General features: G+C 37.0%; 1 protein-coding gene across 20 annotated transcripts in view; it reads right to left on the reverse strand.

Annotated features, from left to right (window-relative positions):
* LOC124150819 (bromodomain adjacent to zinc finger domain protein 2B-like) overlaps positions 1-11585 on the reverse strand; it is a 113459-nt gene extending 101874 nt beyond the window's left edge. For 8 of the 20 annotated variants that reach the window (XM_046522982.2, XM_046522937.2, XM_046523000.2 and 5 more), the window contains exon 1: positions 11359-11584. The gene's annotated coding sequence lies outside the window, so the exon portion shown is untranslated. Of the gene's footprint in view, positions 1-11145; positions 11165-11358 lie in introns of those variants that run through there. The other 12 variants (XM_046523045.2, XM_046523036.2, XM_048382130.1 and 9 more) reach the window with 5 other exon arrangements.
* Between the last annotated feature and the right edge of the window lie 233 nt (positions 11586-11818).

The following is an 11818-nucleotide window of genomic DNA, read 5'->3' on the forward strand; positions in this document are numbered from 1 at the left end:
AGAGCACACTTTGATGTTTATCTGGGCACAAAATGATGAATGAACATTATTTTAGAACTTGTTGCTAAGAATTTGATGGAGAGATATCATTTGTTTGTCCTTCCACTTCGAATCCAATTCAAGTTAAGGGCATGCCAGAATCCCATTTAAGCTGTGTATTTGCATAAAACTGGCTGATGAGAATGGCTTCCTTTTTTAAAAACACTGAAAATTATCCAGGGGTTTGGGGGTCTATATGACTTATGTGTATATTCTCAAAGCATGTATCACAAAAGTGACCTTTAACATAACGAAATCCTCAGAATTCCGCAGGAAATGCTTATCCCTGGTAAAATATTCAAAATATATCATCATTACCCAATTAACTTTGAGTTGCTTGCATACAATACGCATGAAAAACGTAACCAACTCAATGGTTTAGAACACTGTGCATAAGCACTCTACGTAGCCTTCAGTGTGCATGCTTATACTTTTTTACAGATTTGCAGGCATCCCATCTACATGAATTCAGCTGAAGTGAATAATGCACAAATTGTCATCTGAACATGGTGAAACAGCATTTAAAACAAAACTATTTTCAAAATTGGTTGTGTGTTTATAAACACCCACTAGACTCATGTTCACTCAACCCAAGGGAATATAACACATTGAATACGAACAGAGAAATAAAAATACTTAATGGTTCAGAAAATTCTGGAACCCTGCATGTAGACTAATATCTAGTCTCCGAATTGAACATATCTTGCAGATAAAAAAGTTTTTCAATCATCTCAATAAAAATATAATAAAATTAAAAGGAGCCTAGAGATTTCATTTTCAGATGATACTGCAGTAATCTAGACTTGCCAAACATTATAGACTTGCATGGGCTGTACTGGATATATTTGTATCAGGGTCTCTATGAAAAACTACCCTTTACGCATCAATGCTGTGGTTTTATATTCACAACAATTTCTCAACTTTATTACAATACCTTGATATATCAAACTCTAATACTTCCCAAATTGACCCATGAAGGTCTGGGGTAGAATAGGTCTTCAGCAACCAATTCTTGTCGTAAAAGGCGACTAACAGGATAGGGTGGTCAGACTCGCTGACTTGGCTGAAGCATGTCATCGATCCCAATTGCTTGGATCGATGCTCATGATATCAATCACTGTATTGTCTGGTCCAGACTTGATTATTTACAGACCGCCGTCACCGTCCTCAGCTGGAATATTGCTGAGTGCGGCGTAAAACACCAAACCAACCAACCAACTTCCCAGAATTACATCACTGATACCAAATATTGCCTTGTTTACAGAAGATGTGACCTGGATGGGTGAGGTGATGATCCCACTACATCACGGCTGTATTTGCTGTGATTATAGTTCCATACAAAAGGCTGCTGCAGCCTTCACTGTATGACACTCTAACTATGGCTGCCACTAGGAAACTATATACATCAGTGAATCATCACCACTTTATACCACCACATATAGCACAGGTCCACAAATAACCACCCTATATGACATCTAGTTCACGCAGTGACGTTTGTTTTAGCCTGCTCTTGTCGAGCTGTGTCATGAGCCACCTGTAGTAGAGGTATCTGTTTCGTAAGACTAGGGTTTTACGGGACGCAGAAATATGTGACCAGTAAGCACAAATGTATAGAATGGACCCAGAAAAAAACAGTATTTCATCCTGAGGGATGCGCAATAATATTCATTGTACCTGATTCTTGACAACAAATATTAAGATCCTGTAATTATCAGATGCGCAATAATATTCATTGTACCTGATTCTTGACAACAAATATTAAGATCCTGTAATTATCAAATCTTACAGTACACAAAACTACACCAATTCATCACTTTACAGGACCCTTACATTTCATTAGGTTGAAATTAATTATTGGGCCTGGGTCATCTGGATCCCTAGTTTTGTAGGTCAGGATAAAACACAGTAAGACAAAATTTGAATACAAACATTATCTTCTCAATCATAATAGATCAAACCAATTGTTGGTTGTTGTTTTTATGATAAACTTCATTTTGAAAAATTTGAAAAGTAACTAATTTTTCAGTTAATATTGTGTTGATCTGAATGATAGCTGTGAATAGCTGAGAGATAAACAGGTACTTCCAAAATGGTATCCTACAATCTAAGGTTATTGAACTAAAACTTTTTTCTAAAGATCCAGTACAGTAAGCATGGGTTGCTGCAGACCTATTCTACCTGAGATCTTCACGGGTCTGTTCCAGCATGAACAGAGTGAACATGGTGCGGACACACTAGAATCTGGAACTGAACCCACATTCATAGTTTTCAATCCAACCCGGGTTTTCAGTACATACGAGTAAACTCCCACCAAACTGATTTTGACAGAAAGTCTGAAGGGATAAACTTCTACCACCATAAAAATTCTGCTCCATGCAATTGTACATAGCTGTAGTCAAGTGATATTAACCTTGTAATTGCATGCATTGGCCTCTACCTGGTTTAACCCTGCTTCGAACAATATTCCAGTAATATCATGGAGTGTCAGTTCATGTGAGAGGAATTCCTGAAGTGATGCAGGTTTTAGAAGTATACTACTTTGGTGAAACCCATGAGCACATGGATGGTGCTGACAAACCTAGAAACAGAATCAGGACATATCTGGGGTTCAAACCCACGATCATTGGAACACAACTTTGCACAATGAGTGAGTGAGTTGGGTTTAACGCCGCTTTTAAAATTATTCTAGTTATATCATGGCGTGTCAGCTTAATGTGGGAGGAAAGCCCCAAGTGATGCAGGTCTCAGACGTTTACCACTTCGGTGAAACCCACGAGCACGGGTATGGTACTGACAAACCTAGAAACATAATCGGGGCAAACCAGGATTCGAACCCACAATCATAGGTTTCTGGCATGTCCAAGGGACGCAACTATGCACAGCGAATCGCGGCGCCTCAGACGACTGGGCCACCCGTGCCCCCTTTGCATAATGAAATGTCTTGCCTTCGTGTTTGAAATTAAAAAAATGTTCCATGCTGCCATCAGGACCCACAGACTTTAGAAGTTGCAGTCCCTGACTAAACTCTTCAGGCCCTTTTGAAAAAGGAGCTTATTGTGACAAATAAATAACATGTATATTTACTGCTGGACATAAGGTCCATACTATTTTGAAACTTGGAGCCCCGACAGGAGACTGACACAGACAACAGGCAGGTGTTAATTTCAAACACTGACTGGGCTCCTATGTCCCTTTCTTGTATGTGAAAAGTGAGGGAGCACCAACCTTTGACATGTTGTGACCTAACCTGACTTCATATACACTAAGGTTAATTCATCCTAAGTAAACAATATTACTGACAAAGATCAGCAGATAAAGGGTCAAATCATACCAAATTGATTCACATGAACCGATTAACACTTGCTCCAGAAAGCTTTCATATCCTAAACAGGGAAAAACTTCCTCTAATTTCAATGACAGATTGAGGGCTGCATGCTGCATGGAGCAAACAAACAAACAAACACGTTGAGGGTTATTATCAATACTCAAACATATGGGTCTGCGACTTTAGACAGTCTGAAGCCAGGATCTGGTATAACTTTATTGCAGTCTTGTAAGATAAGCTAATATCACAGCGGGGGACACCAGAAATGGGCTCCACACACACTGTGCCCATGTGGGGAATCGAACCCAGGGTCTTCAGTGTGATGAACACTTTAACCACTAGGCTACCCCAATAAGCTAAGAGTGCTCACAAATTGACATTAAAATCTACTGAAACAATTGCAATACCTATTTGGGCTGAGAGTTTCAGACGTTTGTGGTCGACTAACATGGAGAATGAATATCGATCCGATTTATCCAGGATGCAAAAACACTGCCAAAGGGGACAGAAAGTTTGATTAATGTGTAGCTAGTTTAGCCACTCCCAGTCTATCCTAAGAATAAAACAGAACATTTAACTGTTGAAAGTCAGAATTTGTCATATCCTATCTTGTTCAATATCATAGCAACATCCCAGCCCACCCGTTTCATAACTCGTCTGTACTCAAGTTTCGGTGTCAAGTCAAATGTTGCATGTCAACAAATGTCACGTGACCTTCAATGTGCAGTGTCACATGACTTCCCTCGATCAGGTGTACAGAAGCATGCAGATTGACGAAAGATAGCTGTTGGTTATTTGACAATAAAATGCGTAGAATCTTAAAAAGATAACACATACTTCCAAAACCCTTCAAATCATACTTCCAAGAAGAACACCTTGATTTAGATTGTATACTTTGATAACAAATTTCAAGATCTTGAATGTACTCTTCACAAACAATGCTCCCACTAACCAAACACAATTAAGCCGAAAACACAGTGCATAGTTAACTAAAATATGCAAAACAATCAATATTTAACAACACACTGTGTCTAGCCCCTTCCCCTTCACCTGAATTAGAAAAACAAGTATGGAGCCAGGGAATTTTCCAAGTCTTACTCAGACCAATCTCTGGTACAGCCTCCTGTGGCTGGATAGTTCGAATATTTTTAACGTCCCTAATTTTTTATTAGCACTAATAGAGAAGACGAAACAGTGATCATGACACTACAAGGGCTGACTTACAGCAGTGAAATTGGATTTAACCTCCCATGATAAACCTACTTTTTTATTCTAAAAGGAGACCTGAGCAAATTGGCAGTTGCGAATGGTGAGGTCACGACCCCGAGTTTAAACAAAACAGCTCAAGGCGGGTGTCACTCGCTCAGTGATAACAATTGTCCCTTGCAAGGCATTCTAAACCACATCTGCAACAGCGACAGTAGGTACTTATCCTCTTTCTGGGAGTTTAGCCTTTCTTCTGTGACTGTCCTATTTCTAACTGGACATCTGTCCCGTCCCTGGTCCCTGCCTAACAATAGGACAACTGTACGCATGAAAAAACACTGGTGTTGTCTTGAACTTTGTACTTGTATTTTCTGGACGTTAACAGTTTGGGTGATCTTCAATTCCCTTTCATTCCAAAAACATCATGAATTGAACAAAATACTACTTCACTCTATCCACTATCTATTTTATTCATTTACAACTCTTACAACTCTGTTTAGAATCTTGTTTTTTGAACGTCTGTAAAAACATTCTAAAATGGTTCCCTAACAAATGTTATGTCTTACGCGACTAGACCAATATATACCACTCAACGTTTGGAAGGGATAATCAGATATGTCATTCTATTTAAATATCGTTGGCATACAAGAATAATTTTTGTATCTCATAGAAAAATTAAATAATTTCCCAATTAAAAGTGAAGCAGTGTGGATGAAATATTCATTTAAAAAAAAATCACTTAAAAAAACAATACCGGGAGTTGTCAATATGTACTGCAGTAACATTGTGCAACAAGCTTTAGCAACTATGAACATTCAATAACTAACCCCATTAACATGCATTTCAATCATGAATGATATCCCCAATATTATCAAACATGACAGTAAAGGGAAGTGTTACAAGAATTAACTAAATTTCACTGACATCCATATTCCTTTTATTTAAAGTCAATTAGTTTATGCTATGAATGTAATTAAAATTTCATCAACTCGTTTCAAGGGAGCCTGCCACTGATCAATAACAGGTCTTTAAATCAATTGAACACACTGGCTTGTTAGCTTGTGGGGACAATGAGATTGGATGCACAGCATTTCTCAAACACAAGGCAACACACATAACTTAGTTCTTTTAAAAAATAATTTAAGAGTGACACTGGCAGTTTAGTATCTTAATTAAAATATTTATTTTGTGAATTAAAATTACTTGATCATTACTGAAAAATCATTACAGAAAAAACAATAGGGTAGTCTGTGACTAGTCAGAAGCCAGTGTCTAGTCGAAGTCTGTTTGGTCTAGTAAGCTGAGCTAATGAAAGTCCATATAACAACACTAAAATCTACTGAAAATGATGTAAAGAGTAATGGTGGGACTAGCAAATGCAAATTTTTGAAACAGACTGTTGATAAGTTAGATCAAGCTGGTCCACGGCGGTCCATGCATTAATTAAGCTGGCAATGGGATAATACTTTCTGTGTCGATATTTTCTAACACTACATCCTTATTCAGGTGAGGTTGTGCGAAATGGGGTTTTAATGTTGCATCCAAGATTATTGCACTGATATAGTAACTTGCATGTGTGTCTGTCTGTCTGTGTCTGCATGTACTAGTCTGGACTAATGCCGATTTTAAAGTGCTAGCCCACTGAAATACCATACCACAGTTTACATGAATACCCCATGAAAACTGACTCCAAGCCGACCAGTCCTTGTTTAATGCCGAGTGCCAGACAGGGTAACAACAAGTACCATCTTTTAACATCTTTTGGAATGACATGACCAGGGATCGATCCCCAAACCTCTCTGGGCGGACGCTCTACCACTAGACCACGGAGCCGATCACATCCTTATTCTCAAAGTATAGAAACTATATATCAGATTTCATATTGATAAATACATATTCCAGCTATTTAAACAGAAATGTAATATACTCTAATATATATAATCCATCATTCTTTATTGAACATTCACATTTCACCCATATACTGCTCATATTACTATAGTTAATTTGTCATGGCAAGATATTATTTTGTTTGTTTGTTTGTTTGTTGTTTAACGCTGCACTCAGCAGTTATTTGACGGCAGTCTGTAAATAATCGAGTCTGGACCAGACAATCCAGTGATTGACCGCATGAGCATCGATCCACGCAATTGGGATCGATGACATGCATCAACCAAGTCAGCGAGCCTGACCACCCGATCCCGTTAGTCGCCTTTTACAACAAACATAGTCGCCTGGCAAGATATTAAGCGATGACTTTCATCTGATAAAACATATGAAGGCAGATTAACTAGTATTATGAAAGAAATGGGTAGTCCTTAACGTCTTTTGAGTAGTATAAATTTCAGAACGGAAAGTCATCACTTAACGTCCTGTACCTACATCCCATATTCATGCTACACTAATATGACTATACATCACATTCATGTCAGGATGTGACCAAGATAATTAAATGATACTCGTTTGAAATCTGTGTCACAAGTTACAGACATAAATATGTGCATGTTGTCTGCTTATTACACTCTCCACTGAACAATATGATTCACCCGTAAAGAAACTACCATTCCCATATCCTGAAGCATTAGTACAATACTCATGGCAATTAGCATCATTTCCACAAAGTGAGCTCCAATTTTTATGGATTTTGCTACATATGTTATCGTTATGAGAACTAGCGAACTAAAAATGTTAGTTTCTATCACCGAATCAAGGGTTTTCATCATATAAAATATCAGGCAATTTCGCACTTAACACTAAATATACTACTCAACTTTTCATAGGGATTATCAGATATGTCCTATTTAAATATAACAATTACACTTGCAGTGTTAGAAATTGGCAATAGTCCTATAGTCCTTGCCAAACTGCCCAATAGCTAAGGTATCATAAGGACTGGTAGAAATTTGCCATTTTTACAGGTTTTGATACATGTTATCATTAAGGACTAGTGGAGTAAAACTTTAGTTAGTTTCTACCGCTGTACTTGACTGAGAATCAGTTTTGTGTGTCATGGAAAGATAAAGATATCCTTATCAAAGTGGAGCAATATATATTAGTTCCTGTACACTGCATTATTAACAAATAGCCTATGAAATGTTTTATTAACTCAAAATATTTCTCTTCTCACAAAACCTTGTTAATAATTCTGATGCTGAATAATATATCTAGCTCAACTTCTATTTCTGTTATCTTTAACATTTAACATTGTGGTTATGACAAGGTCGCTCTAAGTTTAATGTTTAATTTCGAACATTGTGCACTGATTAATTGAGTACGTGAATAGTGTTAGTAGGGCTGTCACTGATTAACAAAATATCAACTTATTGATAACCTGTGCGTTCTGATGAGAATATTGATACAAGCACAATTATAACCCTTGAAAATGTGAGTAGCTTTCACCAGCTTTCAAAATGAATTCAGTATTTTGCAAATAATGGTAATGAATGTGTTTTTTAAAGATATTTAAGAAAATTATTATAAGAAATAACTCTTATTATTGCTATCATTGTTATTATTCACATAGAACAATGCAACCACACAGGGTGTGTCTTGATGCAGTGCCTGGATACTGAGTAATTGTTTAAAAGCATTATATAATGCATTCGGTGAAGTTAGCTGCTAGTCTAAAGCTAGAGTCAAGTAAAATTCTATTTGGTCAAGTCAGGTCAGCAAACAACAGTCGATATGATAACACTTAATTGTACATCATGACGCTAAGAGCCAATTCAGACTACAAGACTCAAATGTTTTTGGCACAGAGTAGAAGTCTCTTCGGGGCACAGACTGATATAGTGGTTAATCACTGTTTTGAACAATATTCAGTCATACCACAGCGTGTCAGCTTTAATGTGGAAGGAAAGTCTGAGGTTATGCAAGTTTTAGATATATGCCAATTTCACAAAACCCACAAACATGAGTGTGGCCAACATACAAAGGATCTTAATGAGGATACTTGGGGTCATAAAATAGACCCTGAACAAGAACTGCTACTGTTTTTGACATATAAAATGCCCATGATGCATAAAGATGCTTTATTGTGATACAAGGTGACATGAATTATATATTTAAAGGAGATACCTCGATATTAACATAAGATACTTTAAATTGTATTTTCAAACACAGTGGTGCTCATAGGAGCTGGCTGCTAAAAATGTCTACCACAATAGTTGAATATTCTTGACAAGCTTCGAAATTGTCTGATGCTTCCATTAGAAGAAGCAACTACACAAAGCTTTTATGCAACAATTTGTTATAGGGTCGTAATCAATACCTATCATGACACAAGCATCCCCACATTCTATAGACAATCAATAACATTGGAGATCACATGTTTACATAAGTTATTTTGCCAAGGTAAAATACAAAATTAGGACTGCTCATAACCACTTAAACAATCATTTGCATTGCAAAAATCTTTAATATATCCATATAAAGTAATGTATACAGCAAAATATTTCAAGGAGCTAGCAAGGAAAGGTTGTTGTATGTCATTGTCACAATACTACATCAATACTACAGCTGCATTACAGCGATATCACATTCGCTCATGAAGAATCTGTCTTCATAAAGTCTCAACAAGCCTCTTTTCTAATGGACCCGTAAAGATCTGGGTAGAATAGGTCTTCAGCGACCCATGCTTGCTGTAAAAGGCGACTATGCTTGTCGTAAGAGGCGACTAACGGGATGGGGTGGTCAGGCTTGCTGACTTGGTTCATGCATGTCATCGTATCCCAATTGCATGGATTGATGCTCATGATGTCAATCACTGGATTGTCTGGTCCAGACTCGATTATTTACAGACCGCTGTCATATAGCTGGAATATTGCCGAGTGCGACGTTAAACAACAAACAAACTTTTCTAATGAGTGAGTGAGGGTATTTTTACTGTTAGGTTTATTCTAGCCTTGTCATGAAAGGGGACACCAAGAAAGGTTTCTTCCTCATAACCCATTGGAGAATCAAACCCAGGTCTGAAATGTGATAACCAATGCTTTAACCACGATGCTACACAACTGTCCATCTTTCTTCTAGAAAAGACCTTTTGATAATCACTACGGACAGATTCATACTATTTTAAAGAAGCATGACAGATACCACAGTAATGTGAAAGAATCAGCTGTTCTTTTAACTTTTTTTGAGTAATATAGACTATCATTCCTCAAAAGTAACTTATTTATCCAAAACACAAGAGGAAGTTGGAGGAATATATTCAGGAAAATTGTCATGGCATATCAAGCCCAATATTAAATCATGGCATTACATACAGTTTGATAGGTGAGCAAGGACATAACATTAAAAGGGTGCAAAATGACACTTCCCAAACAGAACTTGTTGAATATAGCTACAGACTCTCAATCTGCAGTGTAGTTTTCAATCACTTCATTTCATGGTTTGAAAATAAATGATCCTGAAAGACTTTATACTCTTGAAGTTTTATATTTATTCATGTATTACCTGCCATTTGGCTAATAAAAGATTAACAGTCAGTGATGGTATGACAAGAAGCAGATAAATAATTAAGAGAAAACATACTTTTACAGTGTATGAAGTAATGCTTACATCCATTTCATTAATAAAACATATTTTATTGTCTATCATATATATACATATACATATGTACACACACTGTTATTTATAATAAGTACCCTAAGAGCCATTTGGCTGATTACACAGCAACATAACCCAGAGTGACAAATAATTATCAGCAATAAAAGAAAACAACATTTCATTCTTTATATATATATAGAGAGATAGAGAGAGATTTGTGCCTTGATTTGGTTAAATCATTTTCTTAATAGATGGTGTACTTTATTTGAATCAGTGGAACACCATCATCCAAGTCATGTTGCATTGAATAATATAATACTTCACAATCAAATCAATCACCCCCTCTTCTAATTCACTCCCATTTAACCAACCGATGTGGGCTACATACTCTTACTCATACTTTTATATGATAAAAACACTCTAACACAAATTAACAAATGTTGCTTTTAGACCTTATCAAATCCTGCGTTGACAATACAGCAAAGTGTAAGAAATGACAGGTGATGAAATGGTATGCACAAAATACACGAAAAAAATATGACCGAAAACATGCAAATATATCCATACCGGCGAAATTGTGACTTACACAAACCACCATTATAACACATCCAGCTTGGACACCCCCCAGTGAGGATAGCGAAAAAACCCACTAAATGTTTTAAAAACGTTTGAGAAATTTCAAAATACACAACACCAAACAACAGAATGAAAACATTACCACGTGGTATGATTGTTTACAACCGGCAAACGTACGAAATAAGAGAGAAAATGCGAGTAAAAGTCACTGTCAGCTAACTCAACGCGAAATGAATATGTCGAGTGAGATAAAATGGCTGTTGTCGAGAAGAAAATATAATGGTCAATAACTACGAACATTCACACAAGAAAGATGACAAGCGCCGATGGAAGTTTTCTTCAAAAATACGATGGAAATAGCCTTCAAATACCATAATATACACACCAAATGAAAGCTTGGAAACTAAGGAACCCTTCTATGACAATATTTCCAAAGTGCGAGTTAAATATGATACCGTTTTTTGCGTCCAAAAGCTGTCGAAGCGAATCTTGCAAATCCATAGGTTGAGGAACAAAGTAAATCGCGGAGGATAACGCTATTTATATGATTGAACAACGCATCAAAACACCGGGAACTGAACACTCACTGCCCCTAGAGGCTTCTGGAGACTATAGTGACATTCACACTGGCATATAAGAAGAAAATCTGAGAAAATAAGCCAAAAAACCTGATTAGAGATCCGCTTCTTCTTTTCCGAGGAAAATGGAGTAGATTGAGACAGGTTTTCAGGTTGAGCGCATGTGGCAGGCAGAGTTCGTGACGTCATCAGCCATAGCAAACAATGTTACTGTGAGACTAGAAGATATAGATGATCATTCGGACATTCTCAAAAATATCACTGTTGCTTCATTGGTATCTGACATCATTCCTGAACATTTGTTGTCATTAATGTAAGGATATACTGTCAGGATTTTGAAATTATGGACAAGCGTTTGACATTTCTTTGTTCAGTGAATGTATTTCTTTCTGCAGTGATTGGGGGACATGATATGATTCTCACCTTATTGCTAGTTTATTTGACGATTATTTGATTTGCGGTTTTCACTGCTATTTCTACGATATTTCAGCTTTCTAGAGCTACCCTACACTTGCGGTGGCAAGCTAGGCCGGGCTAGCCATTCCGACAA

This window comes from Haliotis rufescens, unplaced genomic scaffold (genome assembly GCF_023055435.1).
Source record: "Haliotis rufescens isolate VD_foot unplaced genomic scaffold, xgHalRufe1.0.p SCAF_4, whole genome shotgun sequence".
In the NCBI taxonomy this organism is placed as follows: Eukaryota; Metazoa; Mollusca; class Gastropoda; order Lepetellida; family Haliotidae; genus Haliotis; species Haliotis rufescens.